The sequence below is a fragment of the Arachis ipaensis genome, chromosome B4, assembly GCF_059453495.1.
Source record: "Arachis ipaensis isolate K30076 ecotype BB chromosome B4, ASM5945349v1, whole genome shotgun sequence".
Classification (NCBI taxonomy): Eukaryota; Viridiplantae; Streptophyta; class Magnoliopsida; order Fabales; family Fabaceae; genus Arachis; species Arachis ipaensis.
Genome location: NC_142439.1, coordinates 71,845,001 through 71,850,847, shown reverse-complemented (window position 1 = coordinate 71,850,847; position 5,847 = coordinate 71,845,001). Strand labels below are relative to the sequence as shown.

General features: G+C 35.0%; 1 non-coding gene across 1 annotated transcript; it reads left to right on the top strand.

The window, feature by feature from the left end:
- Positions 1-278: 278 nt before the first annotated feature.
- LOC148567883 (small nucleolar RNA R71) lies at positions 279-386 on the top strand. The gene has a single exon (XR_015881587.1). It is a non-coding gene; the product is annotated as a small nucleolar RNA R71 (small nucleolar RNA).
- The last annotated feature ends 5,461 nt before the right edge of the window (positions 387-5,847 follow it).

The following is a 5,847-nucleotide window of genomic DNA, read 5'->3' as shown; positions in this document are numbered from 1 at the left end:
TCTGAGAAATCATATTGACTTGCTGAGTCAATATTTTGTTCTGAGTCAATATGGCATTCAGAGTATCAATTTCAAGAACTCCCTTCTTCTGAGGCGTCCCATTGTTTACAGGACCCCTCTCAGAGGTGTACATGAACTGGTTATTTACAACTATTTCAATGAGTTCCTGAGCCTCTGCAGGGGTTTTCAGATGAAGAGATCCTCCTGCAGAATGGTCCAATGACATTTTTGACAACTCAGACAGACCATCATAGAATACATATGATGCTCCATTCTGGAAGCATGTCAGTAGGACACCTTTTGATCAATTGCTTATATCTTTCCCAAGCTTCATAGAGGGACTCACCTTCCTTCTGTCTAAAGGTTTGGATTTCCACTCTAAGCTTGCTCATCTTTTAAGGTGGAAAGAATTTGTCCAGGAAAGCACTGACCAGCTTTTCCCAAGAGTTCAGGCTTTCCTTAGGTTGTGAATCTAACCATGGTCTAGCTCTTTCTCTTACAGCAAAAGTGAAAAGCATAAGCCTGTAGACCTCGGGATCAACTCCATTGGTCTTGACAGTGTCACAGATTTGCAAGAATTCAGCTAAGAACTGATGAGGATCTTCCAATGGAAGTCCATGAAACTTGCAATTCTATTGCATTAGAGAAACTAATTGAGGCTTAAGCTCAAAGTTGTTTGCTCCAATGGCAGGAATTGAGATGCTTCTTCCATAGATATTGGAAGTTGGTGTAGTGAAATCACCAAGCACCTTCCTTGCATCTCCATCATTGTTATCGGGTTCGGCCATGTCTCCTTCTTTTTCAAAAATTTCTGTCAGGTCCTCTCCAGAGGGTTGTGCTTTAGCTTCTCTTAGTTTTCAGGATCAGCTTCAATAAGAATGTCTTTATCCCTATTCTTGCTCATATGAAAAAGAATAGAACAAAAAAGAAGAGAAATCCTCTATGTCACAGTATAGATATTCCTTTATGTGAGTAGAAGAAGAGAAGAATATAAGAAGGAGAAGAGAAAAATTCGAACACAGAGAAGAAGAGGGGTTCGAATTTTGAGTAGAAGAGAAGTGTTAGTAATTAAATAAATAAATAGAAAGAGATGAGAGAGAGAAGAATTCGAATTTAAAAATGAAATAATTAGTTAATTAAAAGGAATTTTGAAAAAGTGGGGGGAAGTTTTTAAAAATTAGAGAGAGAAAATTATTTAGGTGGTTTTGAAGAAGATATGATTGAAATAGAATACTTTTAAATTCAAACAAAAAGTCAAGTAATTAATTGAAAAAGATTTGAAAATCAATTTTTGAAAAGATAGGAGGTTAGAAAGGATTTTGAAACTGATTTTGAAAAAGATATGATTGAAAATCATTTTGAAAAAGATTTGAAAAAGAATTTTAAAAAGATTTGTTTTTGAAATTAAAGTTGATTACTTGACTAACAAGAAACTAAAAGATATGATTTTAAAATTTAAAGATTGAACCTTTCTTACTAGGCAAGTAACTTAAAATTTTGAATCAATCACATTAATTGTTAGTAAAGATTTTGGAAGATATGAAATAAAAATAAGAAAAATATTTTGAAAATTAATTTTTAAAATTTTCGAAAAAAGATTGAAAGAAAAAATGATAAAGATTTGATTTTTTTGGAAAGGTTTTGAAAAGATAGGATTTTTAAATTGAAAATTTGACTTGACTCATAAGAAAGAACTAGATTTTTAAAACTTTTGACTAAATCAATCTAAATTTTCGAAATTTATGAGAAGAATAAGGGAAAGATATTTTTTTGATTTTTGAATATTTAATGAGGAGAGAGAAAAACATCAAAATGACTCAAAACATGAAAATTCAATATCAAAACACATGATGCATGCAAGAACACTTTGAATGTCAAGATGAACACTAAGAACTTATTTTTGAAAATTTTTAAGAAAAGAAACACATGCAAGACACCAAACTTAGAAATTTTCAATGTTTAGAAACTAACAAATTGAAAATGCATATGAAAAACAAGAAAAGATACAAAACAAGAAAATGCAAAGATCAAATAAGGAAAATCATCAAGAATAACTTGAAGATTATGAAGAACAGTTTCATGCAGGTGTTCTTCGAAAATTTTAAGAAAAATTAAAAAGATGCAATTGACACCAAACTTACAATTTGACACTAAACTGAAACAAGAAACACAAAATTATTTTTGATTTTATGATTTTAAAAATTTTTTTGGTATTTTTTGAAAATTAATTGGAAAAAGAAAAATAAGGATTTCAAAATTTTTAATAAGAGTTCCAGGAATCATGCAATGTTAGCTTAAAACTCCGGTCCAGGAATTAGATATGGCTTACTAGCCAGCCAAGCTTTCAGTGAAAGCTCTGGTCCACAACACTAGACATGGCCAATAGCCAGCCAAGTTTAGCAGATCATTACGTACAACAGCCAAATTGATGGGAATCAATTAGCTCCTGTGATGATAAAAGCATCATCTGAAACTCTAGAATTCATTCTTAAAAATTCTGAAGAACAAATATAAATTATATATTATTTTTTTTTTAGAAATTTTTTTGAAAATAAAAAGAATAAAAACAAAAAGCTTAAATTAAAATAAAATTACCTAATCTGAGCAACAAGATGAACCGTCAGTTGTCCAAACTCGAACAATCCGCGACAACAGCGCCAAAAACTTGGTGCACAAAATTGTGATCTCAACGGCGCCAAAAACTTAGTACGCACGATTGTAATCTCAACTCCTTTTCACAACTCCGCACAACTAACCAGCAAGTGCACTGGGTGGTCCAAGTAATAAACCTTACGTGAGTAAGGGTCGATCCCACGGAGATTGTCGGCATGAAGCAAGCTATGGTCATCCTTGTAAATCTCAGTCAGGCAGATTCAAATGGTAATGAGGTTTTGATAATTAAAATAAAATTAAAATAAAATTAAAATATAAAATAAGATAGAAATACTTATGTAATTCATTGATGAGAATTTCAGATAAGCGTATGGAGATGCTTTGCTCCTTCTGAATCTCTGCTTTCCTACTACCTTCATTCAATCATTCATACTCCTTTCCATGGCAAGCTGTATGTTGGGGGATCACCGTTGTCAATGCCTACCGTTCGTCCTCTCAGTAAAAATGGTCCAAATGCGCTGTCATCGCACGGCTAATCATCTGTCGGTTCTTGATCATCTTGGAATAGGATCCATTGATCCTTTTACGTCTGTCACTACGCCCAACACTCGCGAGTTTGAAGCTCGTCATAGTCATCCCATCCCAGATCCTACTCGGAATACCACACACAAGGTTTAGACTTTCCGGATCTCAAGAATGCTACCAATTAATTTTAGCTTATACCACGAAGACTTCGATCTTTCGGAATGGAGGCTAAGAGATACACACTCAAGCTATTGCAGATAGAACGGAAGTGGTTGTCAGGCACGCGTTCATATGTGAGAATGATGATGAGTGTCACGGATCATCACATTCATCAGGTTGAAGTGCGAGTGAATATGTTGGAATAAGAATAAGCTTGAATTGAATAGAAAAACAGTAGTACTTCGCATTAATTCATGAGGAACAACAGAACTCCACACCATAATCTATGGTGTGTAGAAACTCCACCGTTAAAAATACATAACTGATAATGGTGTTCATTGGCTTCGGCCTAGAGGGGGAACCAGAATGACCAAGACCTAGGTCTGAGGACTAAATGTCCAAAGATGTAAAATAACTCTCTAAAAGTAGTTTTTATACTAAACTAGTAGCTATGGTTACAGAAAATAAGTAAATGATGCAGAAATCCACTTCCGGGGCCCACTTGGTGTGTGCTTGGGCTGAGCATTGAGCTTTACACGTGTAGAGACTTCTCTTGGAGTTAAACACCAGGTTGCAGCCTGTTTGTGGCGTTTAACTCTGGTTTGTAACATGATTCTGGCATTTAACTTTAGAATAAGGCAGGAAGTTGGCGTTTGAATGTCAGTTTGCATTGTCAAAACTCGGGCAAATTATGGATGATTATATATTTCTGGAAAGCCCTAGATGTCTACTTTCTAACGCAATTGAGAGCGTGCCAATTGGGTTTCTATAGCTCCAGAAAATCCATTTTGAGTGCAGGGAGGTCAGAATCCAACAGCATATGCAGTCTTTTTCAGCCTCTGAATCAGATTTTTGCTCAGGTCCCTTAATTTCAGCCAGAAAATACCTGAAATCACAGAAAAACACACAAACTCATAGTAAAATCCAGAAATATGATTTTTGCATAAAAACTAACAAAAACATAATAACAATTAACTAAATCATACTGAAAACTATATAAAAATAGTGTGAAAAAGCGTATAAATTATCCGCTCATCAGAGATGCAGCATACTGCTGAAGAGAAAGGCTGCATGAGAGTTAAAGAGGAAGACTTGAACAGGAAAGAAAAACCCAAGGAAATACTCATCAGCTCACCTTTGAGGCAAAAGATAAACAGTGGAGAAGAACAAAAGGGTAATGAAGATGAGAAGGATGTGAAAGGATTGCAATGAGAGGCTATAAGATTAATCAGTGAGAAGAAAATTCCCGACATAAAGCCTGCTGCCAAGAAGGAAGGGTCACCAAAAGAAGGAAAAAAGAGCAAGAAAAAGGTTCCAAAAGGGTGGAAAAAATAAGAAAATACCAACTGAGGGATTCTCAGAAGGAAACAAAGTGAAACTGATATACCAATAGTTGGAGACATCCCCACAATCTGATGATTATTACACTGTCAATAAGATACTCTCACTGGAGCATATAGAGATTGTTCATCAAAGCACAGGAAGAAGGCTCACAGTGAGAGGGGACAAGCTGAGGCACCATAATCATCAACCACCCTAACAAGGAACCAATGTCAAGCTAGTGATAATAAAAGAGCGCTCCATGGGAGGCAGCACATGATTTAATATTCTTGCTTTTATTTTAATTTCAATAATTGATGGGTCTTCTAGCATGAATTTAAGCTCTCATGAGTAGATTTGATAACTGCATACATTGTTTTAAAGCATATGTCCGATTCCTAAGTTTGGTGTGCCTAAAGGCACTCTAAAGTGGCTTTCCAAGCATGATGATCACGTAACCATCTTAGGATATATACTCATTCATATAATTGAAGTATATAGCCGAACATTAAGTTTGGTGTTCTGCATATGCTATGAATTTCAAGAAGGTCACATCTGCTCGAAGACTCAAATTCATTAAAAGATAAACCATATCTTGCATCAGTTTATGAATTTATTGTGTTAAGGTAGAAAATAAAATGTCCCTTGTAATGAATATACTAACCATGACAGACATTAATTGGGTTTCATATGAATCACTTGGCACAAAACAAGTTTGGTGTTTACCAATATTTTGTTCAATTTCAAAGGGGCATAGTTAGTTATTCATGAATAAGGAACATATAGCAAATTTTAATTTTTTCTTTTCTTTATTTTTCACTTGCTGATCACCACCATGCTAAATTCAAATTTTGTTGCTTATTGTTGCATTGATTAAACTGGATAGGTATAAAGAAAACTGAAGAAAGGACAACACCATGCCTTGTACAGTTGTCCCAAGGAGAAAAAGTAGTTCACATGTGCATGATTGGGAAGCACAAATCTGCAATAATCAATACCTTGGAAACCGAGCCATATGCCCAATGAAGAGGTGGTCCTTGTCCTCATCCATCTCTACATGCACACCGTTCAGTCCCACTCTCTCAACAACACATTCATCAAATTTTCATCAATCCTCACCCTTCATTTGAATATGACCGAGCCACCATCACCTTTACCTTACTTCAATAAGTCATATCCTTGTTATAAATTGGCCAGTAACACTTCTTGAACTCACGCATCTTTGCCTTG